General features: G+C 44.2%; 1 protein-coding gene across 1 annotated transcript in view; it reads left to right on the top strand.

Annotated features, from left to right (window-relative positions):
• GSN (gelsolin) overlaps positions 1 to 23,570 on the top strand; it is a 71,562-nt gene that overhangs the window by 1,705 nt on the left and 46,287 nt on the right. The gene's annotated exons all lie outside the window — the stretch shown is intronic.

The following is a 23,570-nucleotide window of genomic DNA, read 5'->3' as shown; positions in this document are numbered from 1 at the left end:
CTTGAGATGTTGTTATTCTTAAAAGTTTTACCCATAAACATGTGACACTGACATACTTCAAACCACACTTCAGTGTTCTACTGAATGTTTTGTACTTCCAGGATAGTTTAAACAGTTAGTGAAAACAGGAGCAACAGTTAAAGGGGAATATTTCAAAATAATCTGGAGCTCCTTGCTTTGGGATTCATCTTTAGTCTCATTAGTATGGCAACAATTTTCATGTTTGATCCAATTTACGGCACACACAACACTGGATCACTGGGTGATGGAGATCTGGGAGAAACAAGAGCAGTATTTTCATTTTGAGGGTTAATTGATTAATTAATTAATTAAGGTACCTGTTGAGCACTGTCAAGAGGCCTTCCAGTACTTAGTATAGTGACTGGTACATAGTAAGTGCTTAACAAATACCATAATTATAATTATTATTTCCTGATTAAGCCCTCTTTTCCCTGGCTGCTTCTCCCTTCTGCACTGTTTATCCACTTGGATCTGTGACTTTTGGACATTTGATATTCGCCCCACCCTCAATCTCTCAGCACTTATGTACAGATCTGTAAATCATATACTGTAAGTTAGTTATAATAATGTCTGCCTCCCTCTGTAGTCTGTAAGCTTGTTATGGACAGGGAACTTGCCTGCCAACTTCGTTGCCCTCTCCAAGAAGCCATCCCTGATTAAACCGTCCTTCACTTCCCCTATTCACCGTCCTCACACCCTCCTCATGCTCAGTAAATACGATTGATGATGATATAAATTCAAAAATACAGTATTTTACTCTGTTTTATTGTACTCTCCCAAGTGCTTGGTACAGTGATCTGAACACAGTAAGCACCCTCTAGCCTGTAACATGTCTGCAAACTCTGTTGTATTGTACCCTCCCCAAAATTTACTACAGTGCCCTGCATGTAGTAAGCACTCAATAAATACCATTGATGATGATGGTGATAAATACCATTGATTGATTAATTACTGTGTGCTGGAGTAGACTGTGAGCCCGCTGTTGGGTAGGGACCGTCTCTATATGTTGCCAACTTGTACTTCCCAAGCGCTTAGTACAGTGCTCTGCACACAGTAAGCGCTCAATAAATACGATTGAATGAATACAAGATAATCATGTTGGACTCAGTCCCTACCCGACATGGGGCACACAGTCTAAGCAGAAGGGAATAGGATTTAATCGACATTTTACAGATGAAGAAACCAAGGTACAGAGAAGTTAATCGATTTGCCTAAGGTCACACAGAAGAGACGTGGCAGAGCTAGGATTAGAACCTAAATCCTCTAACTGTCAGGCCTGTGCATTTTCCACTAGGCCACGCTGCTTCAGAAAGGGATGATAATAATGAGTTAGGGTGAATAGAGGACATGAGCAAACATTCAAATATTGAAATAAAGAGTTTGAAGGGGCCTCCCTTAGTGGGGCACTCATGGAATTTAACTTGCGGGAGAGAGGAGTTTGCCAATGCTGAGGAACTGTCAGAGACCAGATGTCCTCAGGCCAGATTAAGGATGCCAGCAGGCCTGGTGACAGACTTGAGGGAAGGGAGCTGAACAGTTGCATGAGGGGAAGTGACTTGTTTTCCACCATGCCTCTTTCTTACCTGGCTCCAAAGTGCTCTTTCTCTTGAAGCCAGAGTGCCACGGAGAAGAATTTAAGAGAAATTCCCCTGATCGATGTGACCCACTCAGGCAACAGATCACTGGAGAGCCTAGAGCTGGGCATCTGGGAGCAATTGCTCCATTGCACCAGGGTGGTGCTGAAAGTATAAAAGACCCATCCCCCCGATTTTACCTCCTTCCCTTCCCCACAGCGCCTGTATATATGTATATATGTTTGTACATATTTATTACTCTATTTATTTATTTTACTTGTACATATCTATTCTATTTATTTTATTTTGTTACTACATTTGGTGTTGTTCTCTGTCTCCCCCTTTTAGACTGTGAGCCCACTGTTGGGTAGGGACTGTCTCTATATGTTGCCAACTTGTACTTCCCAAGCGCTTAGTACAGTGCTCTGCACACAGTAAGCGCTCAGTAAATACGATTGATGATGATGATGATGATTCTAACAGGAATGGCGGCAGCCTCCACCCAAGCCGTCGATCCCGCCAGCTGACGCGCCCACTTTTCACACCACCACTGCCTCCTCGCCCCTATTCATTCAATCATATTTATTGAGCGCTTACTGTGTGCAGAGCACTGTACTAAGTGCTTGGGAAGTACAAGTTGGTAACATATAGAGACGGTCCCTACCCAACAGCAGGCTCACTCCCCTTCTGCCACCTCCCCAGAGATGAGCAGGCTTTTCGGGCAGGGGGTGTGGGTGGCCTCCAGCCATGACAAATAACTCGTCCTCTAGACCGTAAGCTTGTAGTGGCTAAGGAATGTGTCCGTTTACTGTTATATTGTACTCTCCCAAGTGCTTAGTACGGTGCTCTGCACACCATAAGTGCTCAGTAAATAAGATTGAATTGAATGAATGACTCCCAACACACAGCCCAGGGGCTCAGGGTGGAAAAAAATGGGCGAGATGAGGGGACAGCTACTGCTGACGGAAGAGACAGAGGGACAGCGGGGACTGTGGGTGGGCTGTCCACCCACAAATCCTCCTCAGGCCAGCCCCAGGTGATCAGCAGCATGACCCTCTCCCACCCATAAAGTCCATGTAGGCCCTGGTCGGTTTGTTTCAGGCCTTTTTCTTACACTGGAGGCAAATTCAGGCCAGTTCTGTTTCCTTTCTGCACTGTTAATCTGGTTAATCTGGACCTTATTGTATTGCTAGTGCACTGAACTAGGGACTTGGAGAGCGTACAAAAGGAATAAAAGATGTGAGTCATGGCCTTGAGGCACTTACAATCTTTCAGGGGACCCAAACTGACAACACCGGATGAGTATACCACAAATTAGGGGTAAGTGAATAGATATAAATAATACACAAGTGAATAAATAATGCACAATTGTACAAATACATAAATGCCAAGGTGACGGATGGGATGACATGACCTAGAGGTGGGGGGGTTAATCAAAGAATGCCACCTGGAGGGGATGATGTTTAAAGGGGCTGTGAAGGAAGGGAGGAGCATGGCATAGTGGATACAGCATGGGCCTGCACTTCACTTCTCTGTGCCTCAGTGACCTCATCTGTAAAATAGGGATGGAGACTGTGAGCCTCACAAGGAACAGGGACTGTGTCCCAACAGATTAGCTTGTATTCACCCTGGCGCTTAGTACAGTGCCAGGAACATAGTAAGTGTTTAAAAATACCATAATTATTATTATTGATTATTAATAAAAACAACAACTGGGGTATTTGCCAAGCGTCAGAGTAGATGCTATTAGATAAGGTCCCTGTCCCACAGAGGGTATTTGATCTCCAATTTACAGATAAGGGATCTGAGACGCAGATAAATTAAGTGACTTGTGCAGTCACAAAGCAGGCAAGTGGCAGAGCTGGGATGAGAACCCAGGTCTCCTGACTCCCAGCCCTGGGCTCTTTCCTCTGGACCACACTGCTTACATAGGAGGTGGTTTGGCGAAGCTGAGTAGGGAGGATAAGGGGGAAAGGTGTGATTGTTGAGAAAATGGAGAGTGGAAGGACAATTGATTGCTTGGGAGGTGAAAAGTTTGTGCCCAAAGGATGTGGTGGAAGGAAAGAGCAGAACAGTGCTTGGCACATAGTAAGCACTTCACAAATACCATCATTATTATTACAAACTAGAGAATAAGAAGGAGGTGTACCCCAAAAACTATTTCCAGTCATAGAAGAGAGAGAAGGGAAGCTTTGGGGAGAGGAAGAGCAGTATTTAAGCAGCTGGTGTAAGTTAAATAGAAATATCTCCCTTCCAACCGGGGACATGTCTGACATTTTAGCAGCCGGTATGGTTTTTGAGGTTATCCCTAGAGCCTATATTCTAGTTTGACCCACTCTGCAATATGCTATCAGTACTGTGGTCTCCTGCAGTCGGTGAACTAGTTTGCATCAGCACTTTGAAAGAGAGGGCCTTGGTGCAAGTGAATGAGGATCTGCTGTGACCTGATTTAACAGTTTAAGGCAATATAATACTGTTCACCAAGTTCAAGGCTGCCTCAGTCATTTTTTTTGAGTGCTTGCTTTGTGCAAAGTACTGTATTCAGTGCTTGTACCATGACCAAGTAGAGAAAAGAGCTTTAGTTATTCCCCTCAGGACTGATGCCCCCTCTTTATGGAAAGCTTGATGCAAAGTGCTGGCAAATACATGAAATGGATTTATTTTAATTCTCCCTGAGATATGCTTGAGTCAGGCACTTCCACATTGGATATGCTTGAGATGTGTACATGAAAAAAAAATGAACACTGTTCATTAGTTAGAAAAGGTGTGGCTGCTGACTGTTGTTAGAATCATGTCCCGAAGCCATTTCTGAACTGTGTTCAGCTTGGCACTGTACATTTTAAATAGTGTTGTCATGAAAGTAAGAACAGTTCTCATTGTAAGTGTAAAATATGGTTAATGCTCCCAAACGCAGAAGTTACTGCTAAAATCCAGGCCTTTCAGTGGTCCCCGGGAATTTTGGGGTGATGGCTGTACCCCTTACTGTTCCTGTGTGATTCCAGCAGGAGAAGACCTAGAAGATTATATTCTGGTTGGATAGTAATAATAATAATAATGATAATGGTATTTGCTAAGGGCTTACTATATAGCAAACACTGTACTAAGTTTTGAAGTAGATACAAGTTTAATCAGATGAGACACAGTCCCTGTCCTACTTGGGGCTCACAGTCTAAGTAGGAGGGAGAACAGATATTGAATCCCCACTTTACAGATGAGGAAATTGTGGCACGGAGTAGTTAAGTGACTCACCCAAGTGACGTTCATTCATTCATTCAATCGTATTTATTGAGCACTTACTGTGTGCAGAGCGCTGTACTAAGCGCTTGGGAAGTACAAGTTGGCAACATATAGAGACGGTCCCTACCCAACAGTGGGCTCACGTCTAGAAGCAAGCACAGCAAGCAGGTGGCGGAGCCGGGATTAGAACCCAAGTCCGCTGACTGCAAGAACCCCATGCTCTTTCCCCCAGGCCAAATAACCCAAATAGGGACACGTCCATTTCCAAAATGCTAACTACCAAGAATAGAGGTAGATAAGAGTTAATTCAATGAAGGATCGTTAGCAGTTCTAAAAACTTTTTGTTAAGCATGATACATAGCAATTATTTTCTATGTGATATCTGAAGTTAATAGATAAAAGCTCCATTTCCAAAATGCCAACTACCCTGAATAGAGGTAGAGAAGAGTTAACTCAATGAAGGATCATTAGCAGTTCTAAAAGCTTTTTGTTAAGCATGATACATAGCAATTATTTTCTATGTAATATCTGAAGTTAATAGATAAAAGCCCAGCTCCTACGGAATGAATGGTAAATGCAAACCTTTCAGGCCTCAAGTCAGGAGCCTTGGGAAGAAACAGGTTCTTCCATAGTTCTGCAGGGGTCCTCAACAATCAATCAAGCAATCAATGGTATATATTTAGTTTTTACTGTGGGCAGAATACCGCACTAAGTGCTTGGGAAGGTACAAAACAGAGTTGGTAGACGTGTTCCTTTCCTACCACACGCTTACAGTCTAGAGGATTGTATTCACAGGAACCCAGTGGTGGTTTCTCGCCAGAGTGCCTAGGCAGGCTCTCAGAGTGTGGTATGTATGCCATGGTCCTCCAGTGTGAAAAGCTGTGTGGCCAAGTGGAAAGAACACTTGCCTGAGAGTCAGAGGACCTGGATTCTAATCCTAACTCCACCACTTACCTGCTGTATGGCTTTAGGCAAGTCATTCAACTTTTTTCTGTCTCAGTTTCCTCATCTGTAAAACGGTTTCAATGCCTGTTGTCCCTCCTACTTAGGTTGTGAGCCCCGTTTAGGACAGGGACTGTATCCAACCTGATTATCTTGTATCTACTTCAGTGCTTAGTACACTGCTTAGCACGTAGTAAGCACTTAACAAGTAATAAATGATTTTCATGTCACACAAAGCAGAGATGAATGCCCAGGCCTCTAGCAAAGCTAATAGTTGGTGCCCAGCATGGGTTTTGTGCTCCTGTATGAAAAGGAGCATAAAATGCCATGATATTTGAGGAATCTATGTTCTGGGAGAGGAAACTCGGTTTACTTTCTTCCTGAACTTCCAGTTTAAGAACTGAGTGTCCCAATTTTCCTGGGAAGAGGGTTCATTTTACAGTGGGAAAAGTTGAGGCTGGCAGTAAGACAGAACTCGTGATCTGTCCCTGGAGCCAGGCAGGACTGTACCCAAACCATCTCGGTCAGAAGGAGGATGAAGGAGGACCCGCTTAGCTGCAAAGGACTCCACCCAGGCTAAATTGTGTTTGCCAAGGACATTATTATCCACTTGGATCTGTCCCCTTTGGACATTTATTATTCACCCCACCCTCAGCCCCACAGCACTTGCGGATGTATCTCTAATTGATTAATTTATATTAATATCTGTCTCTCCCTCTAGATGGTAAGCGCGCTGTGGGCAGGGAATGTGTCTACCAATGTGTTGTGTGCTGTATTGTGTTATAGAGAGAAGCAGCGTGGCTCAGTGGAAAGAGCATGGACTTTGGAGTCAGAGGTCATGGGTTCAAATCCTGGGTCTGCCAATTGTCAGCTGTGGACTTTGGGCAAGTCACTTAACTTCTCTGTGCCTCAGTTACCTCATCTGTAAAATGGGGATTAAGACTGTGAGCCCCCTTTGGGACAACCTGAGCACCTTATATCCTCCCCAGCGCTTAGAACAGTGCTTTGCCCATAGTAAGTGCTCAATAAATGCCATAATTATTATTATTATAGAGAAACAGCATGGCGTAGTGGATAGAGCATGGGCCTGTGAGCCAGAAGGTCATGGGTTCTAATCCCAGCTCCACCATTTGTCTGCTGTATCAATCAATCAATCGTATTTATTGAGCGCTTACTGTGTGCAGAGCACTGTACTAAGCGCTTGGGAAGTACAAGTTGGCAGCATATAGAGACGGTCCCTACCCAACAGTGGGCTCACAGTCAAGAAGGGGGAGACAGAGAACAAAACAAAACATATTAACAAAATAAAATAAATAGAATAGATATGTACAAGTAAAATAAATAAATGGAGTAATAAATACGTACAAACATATATACATATGTACAGGTGCTGTGGGGAAGGGAAGGAGGTAAGGCAGGGGGTGGAGAGGGGGAGGAAGGGGAGAGGAAGGAGGGGGCTCAGTCTGGGAAGGCCTCCTGGAGGAGGTGAGCTCTCAGTAGGGCCTTGAAGGGAGGAAGAAAGCTAGTTTGGCGGACGTGCGGAGGGAGGGCATTCCAGGCCAGGGGGATGACATGGGCTGGGGGTCGACGGCGGGACCCCCGCTGCTGTATGACCTTGGGCAAGTCACTTCACTTCTCTGGGCCTCAGTTACCTCATCTTTAAAATGGGAACTAAGTCTGTGAGCCCTATGTGGGACTGGGACTGTGTCCAACATGATTACCTTGTACCTACCCAGCGCTTAGAACAGTTCCTGGCTCATAGTAAGCATTTAACAAATACCATCATTATTATATAGTTAATGTATTGTATTGTACTCTCCCAAGTGCTTAGTACAGTGCTGTGCATACAGTAAATACTCAATAAATACCACTGATTGATTGATTGATTATTCTTATCACTGTTACAATGTAATGGCAATTGCAAAAAAGATCTTCCGGCATCTTAGGAGGAAGGAGATGGGTTTGGGATTGAAGACTTGGCAGCCCAAATTGACATTGCTCATTCAGTCCTTTATTTCCTCCACACTGACCACTGTCACTGGTGACCGGTTCTCTCTCCTCCGGGACCTTGTTTCCATCATTTTACCTGAGGAACTTGGTGGGATTTCTAAGAATAACAGCAGCCCTTCATTTTAAAACAGTCGGCATAATTCCCTGGAACTCGACGGCATTGAGTCAAGTCATTCTGCCCAGCAGTCACACAGACATGCAAAGCTCGTCAAACAAGTTACATTTTATTCCCCTAAACTGCTTCTTTTGCTGAGAGCCACTCTTAGAGCAGCCTCGCCAGTCAGATAACGAATAATAATAATAATTGTTGTATTTGTTAAGCGCTTACTATGTGCCGAGCACTGTACTAAGAGCTGGGATAGATAAAAGATAACCAGGTCCTACATAGGGTTCATAGCATAAGTAGAAGTTAGAAATAGGTACTGAATCCTCGTTTTGCAGATGAGGGAACTGAGGCACAGAGTAGTTAAGTGACGTGCCTGAGGTCACACAGCAAGTAAGTGCCAGAGCCAGGATTAGAAGTCAGGTCTTCTCACTCCCAGGCCTGTGCTCTTTCCACTAGGCAACACTGCTTCTCCAGAGGCCTTAACATTAGTAAGAGAAATAGACAACCAGCCAAAAAGCTCAATTGTGCCTGAAAAAATGGGGAAAGAAGGCAAGAGGTTTGGGCAGCTGCTGGGGTCAGAGGCTGTTTCTCTTCTCTGCTCCATAACAAGCCCTGCACTCAAAGCTAAAAAGAGGCTTTTCATAAAGGAGACCGAAGCAGAAACCAAAACTTTTAAGTGAAGAACTAATTGTACCAATATCTTCCCCTGTTGTATAATGGAATCTAGGACAAAAAAGCTTCCTCAACCAGGGTTAAAGTGTTTGAAAACCCACTTTGCTATAGGATTGCCAGGCTTTGAGTTTTAACTTCAATTAAGGGCCTGAAATGTTGAAGACAGACATATGGTAAAGATTTAAATAAAGCTAATTATCTGAACACATTTGATTCGGATAATTAAAACAACTGGAAGAATTCAGATGAACTGAAACAAATTGCTCAATTTTATTTTTTTCTGCAAATTTTTGGTTCTCTAAACAAGCTATTGATTACTGAAGACCTCTCCCCGCCACCTCACACATACAACCCACCGTCTCCACCCACCCTCCCATTCACCTTAGCAAAGTGTTTTGATGAGTATCTTTCTCTTTCTTGTGGTGTTTTTTCTGTTTTTTGTCTTTGGCCAAGGATGTTGGGAATCCAGAGAGCTCTCAAGAGTTTTCTTTGCACCACTGGAGAGAGATCCTGGTCTATATTAAGAGTAAACCAGGGAGTGACTCAGTAGGAAACCATCCGAAAGGAAAAGGGAGGAAAAAAGCTTTGACATGTGGTTTGTATAATCATTTCTATCTAAACTACTTTTTATTAAGACTCAAAACAATTTACCGTCCACATTCTAGAATTTCTGAATCATTACTTAGACTTGTAAACCCCATATGGGGCAGGGACTACGTTCAACCTGATTATCTTGTATCTACCCCAGTGCTTAGTACAGTGCTTGGCACACAGTAAGCAGTTACCAAATATCATAATTACTAATTATTGTTACCTGCCTCAGATGAGTAGGTGCTTCCACTGTAAACTAAAAATCCAGTTTGAAAATAGTATTTTATAGTCCCCACCACCACCAGACTCAGCCCCATCCATCTGTCTATCATAGAACTCAAAGCAAGTCATGCAAGAGAACAGAAAGTGTAGGTTCATTCATTCATTCATTCATTCATTCAATCATTTGTATTTATTGAGAGCTTACTGTATGCAGAACACTGTACTAAGCCCTTGGAGAGTACAATAAAACAGTAAACAGACACATTCTCTGCCCATAACAAACTTACAGTTTGGAGAGGAGGATACAGACACTAATATGAATAAATGAATTATAGATATGTACTTAAGTGCTGTGGGGATGCAGAAGGGAGTGGGAGAAGAGGAAAGGAGGCTTAATCAGAAGGCATCTTGGAAGAGATGTGCCTTCCATAAGGCTTTGAAGGAAGGGAGAGTAATTGTCTGTCGGATATGAGGAGGGAGGGCATTCTAGGCCAGAGGCAGGACGTGGGCAAGGGGTTGGCGGTGAGATAGTTGAGATCGAGGTACAGTGAGTGGTTAGCATTAGAGGAGAAAAGTGTTTGGGCTGGTATGTAGTAGGAAAGTAGGTGAGGTGAGGTAGGAAGGGGCAAGGTGATTGAGTACTTTAAAGGAAATGTTGAGTAGTTTTTCTTGATGCAGAAGTGGATGGGCAGCCGCTGAAGTTTCCTGTGGAGTGGGGAAACATGGCCTGAATTTTTTTTGTAGAAAAATGATCTGGGCAGCAGAGTCAAGTATGGAGTAGAGTGGAGAGAGATAGAAGGCTGGGAGGTCAGCAAGGAGGCCGATACAGTAATCCAGGTGGGATAGGATAAGTGATTGGATGAACGTGGTAGGAGTTTGGATGGAGGGGGAAGGCTGGATTTTAGCGATGCTGTGCAGGTGGAACTGACAGGATTTAGTGATGGATTGAATATGTGAGTTGAATGAGAGGAGTCAAGGATAATGCCAAGGTTGTAGGATTGTAAGATGAATAATAATAATAATAATAATAATAATGAAACTTCTTAAGTGCTTACTATATGCCAAGCACTGTTCTGAGCACTAGGAGATATAAGGTAGTCAGGTTGGACACAATCCCTGTCCCACATAGGGCTCATGCTCTTAATCCTCATTTTACAGATGAGGTAACTGAGGCCCAGAGAACTGAAGTGACTTACCTAAGGTCACAAAGCAGACATGTGGTGGTGCCAGGATTAGAACCCATGACCTTCTGATTCCCAGGACTGTGATCTACCCACTAAACCATGGGTGGTGCCATATACAGTACTGGGGCAACAGGGTTTGGGTGGGAAGATAAGGAGTTCAGTTTTGGACATGATAAGTTTGAGGTGATGGGAGGACATCAAACTAGAGACATCTCAAAGGCAGGAGAAAATGTGAGACTGCAGAGAAGGAGAGAGATTAGGGTTGGAGATGTAGATTTGGGTTTCACCCGCATAGGGGTGGTAGTTGAAGCCATGGGAGTGAATGAGTTCTCCTAGGGAGTGGGTGTAAATGGAGAATAGAAGGGGACCCAGAACTGAACCTGGAGGGACCACCGAAGTTAAGGGGAGGAAGGCAGAGGAAGAGCCCATCAAAGAGACTGAGAATGAGCGGACAGAGATAAGACCAGAACCTGGAGAGGACAGTGTCAGTGAAGCTGAGACTGGATTATGTTTCCAGGAGAAGTAGGTGGTCCACAGTGTCAGAAGCAACTGAGGGGTATATTGCATATGGGCTGAGAAAGGCAGGGGTTTCTATTAAACCAGGATTTGTACTTAGGTGGAAGCTGAGAAGATTGTGTTTTCATTTGGGTTTTAAGTGTAATTTGGGGGAGATCTCCAGATCATATTGGCCTTAGAGGTTAGCGGGGATAGATGTTGTGGTGAGAGCTGTCGGCAATCATATACTTTCAAAGATAAACTTCAAAGGCCTAACAGGGGAATGTAAGTGTCTTCCCTTGCCTGGATCTGTCCCTTCTCCGAATGGTTGGTTCCTCCAGCTATTTCGTGAAGGTGTAGCTTGGTATAGTATATTGACCACAGGCCTGGGAGTCAGAAGGGCCTGGATTCTGATCCTGTCTCTGTCACTTGTCTGCTGTGTGACCTTGGGTCAGTCACTTCACTTCTCTGTGCCTCAGTTACCTCACCTATAAAATGGGGATTAAAACTGTGAGCCCCATGTGAGACATGGAATGTGTCCAACCTGATTATCTTGTCTCTAACCCAACACTTAGAACGGTACGTGGCACATAGTAAATAAATACCATTATATAAATACCATTATATAAAAAGTGGGGATCAAGCAGTCACTCAATCAGTGTTATTTATTGAGCTCTTACTGTGTGCAGAGCACTGTACTAAATGCTTGGGAGAGTGAAGTACAACAGAGTTAGTAGACACGTCCCCTGCCCACCAGGAGCTTACAGCCTAGAGGAGTTTCTAGGCTGATTTTCCCTTGATAACACCCCTGGATGCCAGGACATTCTTCAGTAGAGTTTGTAAACATAATCTCTGTCCACAAGAAGCTTGAAATCTAGTCTGGGAGATGGCTCTACAATAACATAGAGCTAGAATCAGTTAGATCTGTCTCACAGGAGGAGAGTCTTAAATGCTGAGAGCTCTCACAGATGGAAGATGGTGTTCTTCCCAAGCGCTTAGTACAGTGCTCTGCACACAGTAAGCGCTCAATAAATACGAGACTTAAATAAATAAATAAATAACTACGATTGAATGAATGAATGAATGAATGAATAGCCCTCTAGACTGTAAGCTTGTTAAGGGGAGGGACCACGTCTGCTAATTCTGTTGTACTCTCCCAAGCACTTAATACAGTGCTCTGTACATAGTAAGTGCTCAATAAATACCACTGATTGATTGATTGAAACACAGAATGTTTCTGTATGTTGAAGCCAGGAGAGAGAGCCCATGGGTAGGGCTGGCCCATTTCAAACTCTGCCGTGTTGCATCATTGTATCAATGTGTGATTCGTCCTTGACAGAGCAATCATTGTTTCCATTCAGGAGCCTGTACTGTGACATTCCTCTGAACAGAAGGGGTATGATAACCCCTGAATTCTCTCCCTACTCCTTTCGCTCTTCCCAAGTGTTCTCAATCCTCCTTCCTAGGACTCAAAAGCTCAAGGTTATTTTTAACCTTTCTTTATAAAACTGCATAGGCTTTCATGGAATTTTTTTCACTCATTTGTGATTATAGCACACTCCCTCCTCCCCTTGCCCCCATAACGCCCTCCCCATTAAGACCTCTGGTGTTTTAGCTCCTTGGTGGCTAGGAAGTTCATCTTCATGCATAACTCAGATTTCTCTCTTGAAGCACACGTGTTGGTTTCTTCCCTTTCCGCTCTCCACACCCCACAACCTCGCTCCGAAGAAGCATAGGGTCCACTCTGAGGTTGTAGAGTGCCACCCTTTGCACTCTATTCATCCCACTCTAAGCCCCATAGCACTTTTTTTCATTTTTAAGGTATTTGTTGAGCACTTACTTTATGCCAGGCACTGTATTAAGTCCTGGGGTAGATACAAGCTAATCAGGGGTTTACAGTCTTAATCCCCATTTTACAGATGAGGTAACTGAGGCACAGAGAAGTTTAGAGACGTGACCAAGATCACACAGGAGACAAGTGGAACAGCTGGGATTACATGCCAGGTCCTTCTGATGTCCAGGCCCGTGCTCTTTCCACTAGGCCATGCTGCTTCTCACTTAGGTATATTATAATTTATTCATATTAATCTCTGTCTCTCCCTCTTGTCAGCAAGCTCCTTGTGGGCAGGGAATATGTCTACCTACCAATTCTATTATATTTTATTCCTCCCAAGCACTTGGTACAGTTCTCTGAACACAGAGTGCTCAATAAATACGAATGCTCGATCGATTGCAGATGCACAAAGGAACCAGACCCCTGAGTTGCGGACCCTGTGTGTCTGCCCTTGGGTACCTGTTCTTACTGTTAACAGGCTGTCTCTGAGAGGCCTTGGCTCTGGGGAGGGTTCAGATCTTGCCACTCCAGGTAAGCCATGGGCAAACCCTCTTCCGCCTCCCCTGCACCACCAAATCATGGCTACAGGAGCCAAGTATGGACCAGTGGGATGGAGATAATAATAATAATTTTAATAATTTTGCTATTTGTTAAGCGCTTACTATGTTCTAAGCCCTGGGGGAGATACAAAGTAATCAGGTTGTCCCATGTGGGGCTCACAGTCTTTAATCCCCATTTTCCAGATGAGGTAACTGAGGCCCAGAGAAGTTAAGTGACTTGCCCAAAGTCACACAGCTGACAAGTGGCGGAGCCGGGATTAGAACCCATGACCTCTGATTCCCAAGCCCGCGCTCTTTCCACTGAGCCATGCTGCACGCTGCTGAGATGTTGTGTGGGTTTGCCCTAGAAGTTAAATCAAGAGGTCTTCAACCAAAGTGGCCAATGGGTGGACCACTGCCTGGATTCCAGCAGTCCCCTCACCCAATTCTTTGGAGATGTTTTGTTAGCCAGATCTCAGGTGGCTGTTCTCTTCAACCAAGAGCTGGCTGCATGGCCAAGGGGAAGCCAACTGAATAGCATTCAGAGAATTGCCCACTCACGGGGACTTTATTCAGTCTAGACTTTGAATGGCTGAGGAGCATCCAAAGAACACCGTAGAACCCAGCATTTCTGATATTGCATCCTTTATCATTAATTTCCTCTGGAGGAGTGGGTGTGGGACTTAAGAGGTTCTTGGCATTATCCTTTACTCCTCTCTCTCATTCAACCCACATATCCAATCCATCATTAAATCCTGTCAGTTCCACCTGCACAACATCGCTAAAATCTGCCCTTTCCTCACCATCCAAACTGCCACCACGTTAATCCAATCATTTATCCTATCTCCCCTTGATAACTGTATCAGCCTCCTTGCTGACCTCCCTGCCTCCTGTCTCCCTCAACTCCAATCCATACTTCACTCTGCTGCCTGGATCATTTTTCTACAGAAACGTTCAGGCCATGTTCCCTCACTCCTCAAGACACTTCAGTGGTTGCCCATCCACTTCTGCATCAAACAGAAACTCCTCACCATTGACTTTAAAGTACTCAACCGCCTTGCCCCCTCCTACCTCTCCTCACTACTCTTCTACTACAACCTAGCCAGCACACTTTGTTCCTCTAATTCTAACCTTCTCACTGTACCTGCATCTCATCTATCTCACTGCCGAACTCTCACCCACATCCTGTCTCTGGTCTGGAACGCCCTCCCTCCTCATATTTGACAGACAATTACTCTCCCCAACTTCAAAGCCTTATTGAAGTCATATCTCCTCCAAGAGGCCTTCCCTAACTAAGCCTTCCTTTCCTTTTCTCCCATTCCCTTTTGTGTCAGGGCCAGATGTTGCTCTGTTTATTCATCTCTCCTCCCAGCCCCACAGCACTTATGTACACATATGTCATTTATTTATCATTATTAATGTCTGTCTCCCCTTCTAGGCTGTAAGCTTGTTGTGGACAGGGAATGTGTCTGTTTATTGTCGTATTATACTCTCATAAGCACTTAGTATAGTCTCTGCACCCAGCAAGCATTCAGTAAATACTATTGACTGACTGACTCCTCCACAAACACCTTATTTCTCTGACGTTAAGGAATCTCCCTCTGTGAACATGCTGGAATAACGCCTATACATAACACACTTGCTGGAATCTCTCATGCAGAAACCTGCCCGCAGCAAACTGTCAGGAGTTGCAGGGTTATTTATCATGGTTAACTGCAGACAGAACTTCATTGTTAGCCCCAGCAGCCTGGAACTGGTGAGAGAGGCCAGGGCTTTATGGAAAGGCACTCCTCCTGTCACTGGGGAGGTGCTCTTTGCTCTTTCTGTAGCATCAGATGAAGCCCTGTTTATCTCACTTAATCACGGAAGCCTTTGGGAAAGGTCTGGGGATGGGTAGTTTTCTGGAAGAAATTTTCCAGTTTCCAGAGTTTGGATGATTAAGGCGCTTTGTGGCATGCACTTAGGTGATCACTGGGAAATAATAAAATTATGGTATTGTTAAAAAGCTAACTATGTGCCAAACACTGTGCTAAGCATTGGAGCAGGTACAATATAATCAGATTGGACACAGTCTCTGTCCCACTTGGGGCTCACAGTCTCAGGGGGAGAGAGAACAGATATTTAATCCCCATTTTACATATGAGGAAAATGAGGCACAGAGAAGTTAAGTGACTTGCCCAAGATCGCACAGCAGACAAGTAGTGGAGCTGGGATTAAAACCCAGCTCCTCTGACTCCCAGTCCTGTGCTGTTTTCATTAGGCAATGTTTAAAAGATGGGAGACGACTCCCTGAAACTGCATGTTAGTGTTACAGGGCTTGATTCTGATACTCTATTGAGTGGAGACTGAGAAGATTAGATTGTCATAGCTAATCCTATGCAGATTTTAAGTGCATGTGAGTAGAATATTTTTCTCCTGCCCCCATCAGGGCCACCAAGTATCAAGAAGTTCCTCCATCTCCTTGGACTGGACTGAGGGCATGCAGCACTTTTGAGCAGGGAGAATGTCTAGGGACAGTGGGTTTTTTCATCAGCATCGACATGACCTCCAGATCATTTTTTTACAAAAATATTCTGGCCATGTTTCCTCATTCCCCAAGAAATCCCAGTTATTGCCCATCTGCCTCTGCATCAAACAAAAACTCCCTCACCATTGGCTTCAAAGCACTCAATCACCTTGCCCCCTCCTACCTCACCTCACTACTCTCCTACTACAACCCAGCCCACACACTTCACTCCTCTAATGCTAATTTTCTCACTACACATCAGTTTGGTCTATCTGGCCACCGACCTCTCTCCCACATCCTGCCTCTGGCCTGGAACGCCCTCCCTCTTGATCTCTGACAGAGAATTACTCTCCTCTGCTTCAAAATTTTATTGAAGGCACATCTCCTCCAAGAGGCCTTCCCTGACTAAGTCCTCCTTTCCTCTTCTCCCACTCTCTACTGCAACGCCCTGACTTGCTCCTTTTATTCATCCCCCTCCCAGCCCCACAGCACTTATGTACGTATCTGTATTTTTTCATTTTTATTAATATTTGTCTCCCCCTCTAGAATGCAAGCTCACTGTGGGCAGCCACACAGGAACTACCAGGAAGATTCTGGAGTCCACACTTTGACTTCTAATGAGTCAGCCATGGTCTACCTTCCTTCCTACCCCCTACTATCCCCCCAACATCTTTTAGACTCTTTTATTTTATTTTATTTATTTATTTTATTTTATTTCTAAAATCCATGATGCTTACCACAGGCTGAAGCAAAAAGAGATATTAATAGGCTCTTCTAATGGCACTGGAATGCCCTTCTATAAACATCAAGCCCAGATTTGGAGTTTGTCTCCCTCAAACTGGGCATTTTGGCCTCTTTGCTCTAGAACTCTTCATATTGACATTCCAGAGAACATTTCTTGAATTTTGCAATTTAGCAAAATTATCATCTCTTTTTGGTTGTATTATTTATTCATTCAATCAATCATATTTATTGAACACTTACTGTGTGCAGAGCACTGTACTAAGCACTTGGGAAGTACAAGTTGCCTCCTTCATCATATCCTTAGCCACCGAAATACCACCAAGAGGGTTAACTAAGAGCAATCAGGGAATTTTGGCCTGATTTCAGGCTAATTTGGCAATAAAGGACAATAATTATACTGTTCATCTATTCACCTGCCAATTCTCTGCTTCTGTGGATGTATAAACTAGGACAGATCCATACTCATCCAGTGATTCACCTCGAGGGCCCTTAAGTTCCTCTCTTGACTTAGCTGTCCAGAGCAATCATAATGAGTTAAGTTATTCATTCATATTGGCAAACTACCTGGCAATACCAATAAAATGGAATAAATTATAAATAAAATAATACAATGGTAGGGTGGGACCAGGACAGGTATCCAACCTGGTTATCTTGTATCTACTCCAGTGTTTAGAATGGTGTTTGTCATATAATAAGCGCTTAGCAAATACCATAAAAAACCCAACACTGGTTTATTTCCCCAGGTTAAATCCAGTCAGAAAATCATAGAGTAGAAGAATTACAGTCCTGAAGGGATCCCAAGAGATCTGGTTCAGGTGTCTGCCCCCTGAACGGCTCAGATGCTCAGAATGAAACAGTCAAGTGAAACTAAAAAAAGACCGTCTCAGAGAAACCCTCAATTTTATCTGCTAATGAATCTTTCGGTTTCTGCAGGCTTCTATCAAGATGGAGCCCGCAGTGTTTACCAGCTATTGAATGGATGGTTTCACTGCAGGTGTGAGAGGGGTGTAACTGGGAGTTTATTGAATTAGCCCTGAAGGTTTATGTGCTGAGTAGGTGGATCTCCCCTGATTGACAAAATGCTGGCCAGGGGACTCTCTTAAGGAGGAGTGGCCTGGATAAATACAAAGTATGACTCATAGTGTACATGAGCAATAGCCACTGGGCCCTGCTAAGAAGGCTGGCCTCATTTATTTAGTTTTACTGTCCTTGGGCAAGGTCAACAGTTGACTTGTTAGCCACTCAAGTCCAAGAGGATTTTTAATTATCAAGAGTACAAAATACCAATCAAGTCCAGCCTACCCATCCGGCAGGGCTGCTGGAAGGATAATTCAGTGAATTCATTCATTTAACTGTATTTATTGAGCACTTACCGTGTGCAGAGCACTATACTAAGCACATGGAAAGTACAATACAGCAATAAAGAGAGACAATCCCTGTCCACAACGGGTTTATAGTCTAGAAGACAGATTTACAGTCTAGCGGGATGCCCCCCACTCTCAGCGTTGGTAGCTGAGTCCCCACGATGTCTTTGGGATTGAGGTGTTGGTAGGCGATCGGCACAATTTGTACCACTGGGGCCGCAGGCAGCAATGGGGGCAGTGGCAGAGCCTGGGGCTGAGAGGGAGGTGTGGTGGAGTGATGGAGATGGGTCAGGCAGAATGCTGGGTGAGACTGTGACCTCTGACTCCTGTGGCAATTGGTGGGGAGGGACACTGTGGGAGGACCGATCAATTGTTTTACAGAGTGTCTTCTGTGAAGAGAGTATTGACCTAATAATGACAATAATAGCGGTATTTGTTTAGAACTTACTATGTGCCAGGCACTGTACTAAATGGTGGGGTGGATACCAGCAAATCACGTTGGACACAGTCTCTTTCCCATGTGGAGCTCACAGTCTCAATCCCCATTTTACAGATGAGGTAACCGAAGCACAGAGAAGGAAAGTGACTTGCTCAAGATCGTACAGCAGACAAGTGGTAGAGCTGGGATTGGAACCCATGACCTTCTGACCCAGGCCTGTGCTCTGTCCACTAGGCCATCCTGCTCGGAGAGTACAGTAGGGATAAAGGACGTCATCTCGGCCCTGAAGAAGCTTACAGACTAACAGGGAGTCCGACACAAAGCAATTTACAGAGAGGAGGAAGAGGACGGAAAGATAGATGTGTTGAAAGAGTTGGAGCTTAAATAATGCACATGTAAAATAAATAGGTATAAAAGTCCTGTGGGTTGTTGTGAGTACAGCAGTACGGAAATGGCATAGTGCCCTGGAGTGGAAATTGGGAGGATATGACTAAGGGAGAAGAAAGGTGTAATAAGAAACGTCTCCTGGAGGAGTTGTGATTTCAGGAGGGCTTCAGATGGAACCAGGAAATAGCCCAGCCAATATGATGGTAATTGAACTCTTTTCTAGTTTATCTGTATTCTCTTAGATAATAATAATAATATTTATTGAGTCATTACTGTGTGTCAAGTGTTGGGGTAGATACAAGGTAATCCCACAGTCTAAGTAGGAGGGAGAACAGATCCCCATTTTGCAGATGAGGGGACTGAGGCACGGAGAAGTTAAGTGACTTGCCCAAGTGGCAGAGCGGAAATAGAACCCAGTTCCTCTAACTCTCAGGCCTGTACTCCAGTAAGCCACGCTGCTTACTTTGCTTGGCACAAAGTAACCACTTAACATATTATTATTATTATTATATCCATGAGGAGCCTGGAGAGAGCCTGCCCCATTTACACATTTCTACCTCCTACTACCCACGACTCTGGCACTCTTATCTGCCCTCCTATTTTTACCCTGCAAAGTACCTCAGATACAGGCATGGGCTCACAGCCCTTCCATGGAATGTTTTTGGGAAGAATAAGGAGTTTCTGTGAAAAGACAAAGGGTCTCAGATCCGACTCTGCATATTAAAATCATAAGAAAGGCTGTTTGTTCTCAGTTCTTCCATCATACTTATAGACACAGTCCCTGGTACACATGGGGCACACAGTCTCAAGGAGAGGGAGAACAAGTATTGAATCCCCGTTTTACAGATGAGGAAACCGAGGCCTTGAGAAGTTAAGTAGCTTGCCCAAGGTTACATGGCAGCAAGTGGCAAAGCTGGTATTAAAACCTGGGTTGTCCGACTCCCTGTCCTGTGCTCTTTTCACTAAACCATGCTGCTTCTTTGGATTTGCAAAATTGTAAAGGTGTGGGAACAGAGAAAAATAACTTGGATCCACATCCTCTGGAACTGATTTTATAGTACAGGAGTGATGAGTTAACCAGATAATAATAATAACAACAACAATAATCACAATAGTGGTATTTGTTAAGCACCTACCTTATGCTGAGCACTGTGCTAAGCACTGTGGTAGGTATAATACAATCAGATCAGACAGTCTCTGGCCCACATGGGGCTCACAGAAAGGCAGAAACATCAATCAATGTCTACCACCTCTGTTATATTGTACTCTCCCAAGTGTTTAGTACAGTGCTTTGCACACAGTAAGTGCTCAATAAATACAATTGATCGATTTATTGAGTGCTTACTGTGTGCAGAGCACTCTACTAAGCGCTTGGGAGAGTACAGTATGACAGAGTTGGTAGACATGTTCCCTGCCTACAAGGAGGTTATGGTCTAGAGGGAAATCATAAGGATGATTGGCAGATGGTGATATGTGTGTCCTCCCAAAATTGAAATCTTCCTCAGTGCAAAAGCCAAAAATAAAAATGTCTCTGTCTTCTCTCAGGAGGATGATAAACCACTGGAATCTCTATGTGTCTAATTGGTTCAGAGCACGGGCTTTGGAGTCAGAAGTCATGGGTTCAAATCCTGGCTCTGCCAATTGTCAGCTGTGTGACTTTGGGCAAGTCACTTATCTTCTCTGGGCCTCAGTTACCTTATCTGTAAAATGGGGATTAAGACTGTGAGCCCCCCGTGGGACAAACTGATCACCTTGTAACCTCCCCAGCGCTTAGAACAGTGCTTTGCACATAGTAAGTGCTTAATAAATGCCATTATTATTATTATTACTACTACTTGGACAGCAGTCTGCAGAGGCTCTGCAGCCCATTCATGCTGACTGAAATGGAGGCAGTTCACTCTGCTCTTCTCTAGAGCAGGGGTTGTGTCTTTGGAGAATCCTGCATTCAAGAAAACCCACATCATCATCATCATCATCATCATCATCAATTGTATTTATTGAGCGCTTACTGTGTGCAGGGCACTGTACTAAGCGCTTGGGAAGTACAAGTTGGCAACATATAGAGACAGTCCCTACCCAACAGTGGGCTCACAATCTAAAAGGAGGAGACAGAGAACAAAACCAAACATACTAACAAAATAAAATAAATAGAATAGATATGTACAAGTAGAATAAATAAATAAATAGAGTAACAAATATGTACAAACATATATACATATATGCAGGTGCTTTGGAGAAGGGAAGGAGGTAAGATGGGGGGTGGAGGGGGGACAAGGGGGAGAGGAAGGAAGGGGCTCAGTCTGGGAAGGCCTCCTGGAGTAGGTTACAGCACAAACACCCCGGCCCATATTGCACATTGCACACAGCTGTTTCTTCTGGTATTGCAGCACATTGTCAAATTTCTTAATTTCCTAGCACCATTTTATCATACCCATGGAACAAAAAGCACACATAATAGACAGACTGCACGTAGGTCCATGTAGGTCAGGAATGTGCATAGCACTGTGGGTAGAACACGGTCCTGGGAGTCAGAAGGTCCTGGGTTCTAATCCTGGCTCTACCACTTGTCTGCTGTGTGGCCTTGGGCAAGTCACTTCACTTCTCTGGGCCTCAGAGGTTACCTCATCTGTAAAATTGGGATTGAGACCGTGCCCAATGTGTGTCCAACCCAATTTGCTTTTATCCACCCCAGAGCATATTACAGTACCTGGCATTTAAGTAAGCGGCTGCCATTTTCACCGTCAGTGGAAATGGTCAAAGTTTTTTATTTTGAAAAATGATCTCTTCTACCAGATTACGCAAATTCCTGGTGATTTCAGCCCACCACTGCCTGTTTCCCCATCTGGTGAGGAAGGGGCACATCTTACTGCTGTTCTGGCAGAAAGGAAAGTGGGCTTCTGGGACCATCAAGCCACCTCACGTCCCGTTTCCTGATGCTGCATTGCTCCCTGTAAATTGAACCTGCTCCCACTGAGAATTCCTAGATTTAGTGATTTTTCTGGTTCCTATGTGCTGTTGGTGACTCCTCTATAGTTCAGAACTTTTTTCTCCTTTTTGAATGCAAGCTCCTTGTTGGAAACTTGCCACATTGTTATTCTGTTCCTCCCAGTATGCCGCAATAAATCAATAGATTCTGCTACTATAACTACTACTACAGCTACCACTACTACTAATAATAATAATGGTATTTGTTAAGCGCATACTATGTGCCAGGCTCTGTACTAAGCACTGGGGTGGATTTAGGCTAATCAGGTTAGACACAGTCCTGTCCCACACGAGGCTCACAGTCTCAATCCCTATTTTACAGATGAGACAACTGAGGCATAGAGAAGTGAAGTGACTTGCTTAGGGTCACCCAGCAGACAAGTGGTGGAGCCAGGAATAAAACCCATAACGTTCTGACTTCCAGGACCGTGCTCTAATCCACTATGCCTTATTGCTTCCCAACTTCTACTTGTTTAGCAATCACTCTGGATGGACAGGATTTGTTTCTGCCTTCCTTCCTCACCTTAGTTCGGTGGAAGCAGGGAACTTTCTCCCATTCCCATCAGGTTATTTCCACACACTCCCTTGCCTGGGGCCTTCGACAGGTCCGAAATTGATTTTACCCTGTCTTCCATTTCCCTGAAATGTATTTGCAGAGACCTCTTAGTGGTGCATTTCCCCAAATAAGCATTGATTTTTTTAAAAAAAGGAAGAATCGATTAATCTTAAAAAAATAGGAATCAACCCGGCAGCTTTTAGGAATGGTGTTAACCAGCAAGCAGTGAAAGCACAATAGTGTGATCCCATTTGAAAAATCAAAAAGGTGAGTGGGAATGTACACTGCAGGCAGCGGGGAAGCAGGAAGGGAAGTAGAAGGGTAGTCTTGTCTTGGCTTATGCCTTTGAGTTGTCTTCGACCCATAGCAATGTCATGGACACATCTCTCCGAGAATACCCCACCTCCATCTGCCATCGTTCTGGTAGTGTATCCATAGAGTCTCTTGGTAAAAATATGGAAGTGGTTTACCATTGCCTCCTTCCGTGCAGTAAATTTGAGTCTTTGCCCTTGATTCTCTTCCATGTCACTGCTGCCCAGCACAGGTGAGTTTTGACTTGTAGCAGGTTGCCTTCCATTTGCTAGCCACTGCCCAAGCTAGGAATGGAATGGATATGCCTCTACCTGACTCTCCGTGCCATAGTCAAGGCGGGTAGAGTCCTGGGAACTCTCCAGGTGTGACCCTAAGAGGAGAAGGGTAGTAGGGGTTCTAAATTCATGGGCCAGGGGCTATTTCCAAGCCTGCCTTAACATCATCAAAATGGTGATTTCCTTGTGCAATGAAGAAGCCATAAGTTGGCCCCTTTGACTTTATGCAGAACACTCTGTATCAAGTAATGGGAAATTTTTTTTTTCCACTCTCTGGACTCTTGCTACAGGAGTTATATCATACGGATAGGAAAACGTCATCTGGATTCTTTTTTCCTTTTTTTAAAGGGGAGGGTGAAGGTCCATCTTTTGGGGTCGGAGGGTCTCTGGCTGTCTCTGTCACAGTCACAACCTTCCTTCCTTCCACTTCTCCTGGGAACGTCTGTGTGATTACCCAGAATAGCTCTCCAGGCAGAGCTGGTGTCTACTTAGAAGTGCGTCCCACTAGACTATTTATAACCCCAATCTGATAAAGCTGTAATGGGGAAGGGAGAAGAGAGGCCAGCCAGCAGCTT

Source organism: Tachyglossus aculeatus, chromosome 4, assembly GCF_015852505.1.
Source record: "Tachyglossus aculeatus isolate mTacAcu1 chromosome 4, mTacAcu1.pri, whole genome shotgun sequence".
NCBI lineage: Eukaryota > Metazoa > Chordata > Mammalia > Monotremata > Tachyglossidae > Tachyglossus > Tachyglossus aculeatus.
Note: the sequence above shows the minus strand (reverse complement) of the source record. Positions and strands in the feature narration are given on the sequence as shown.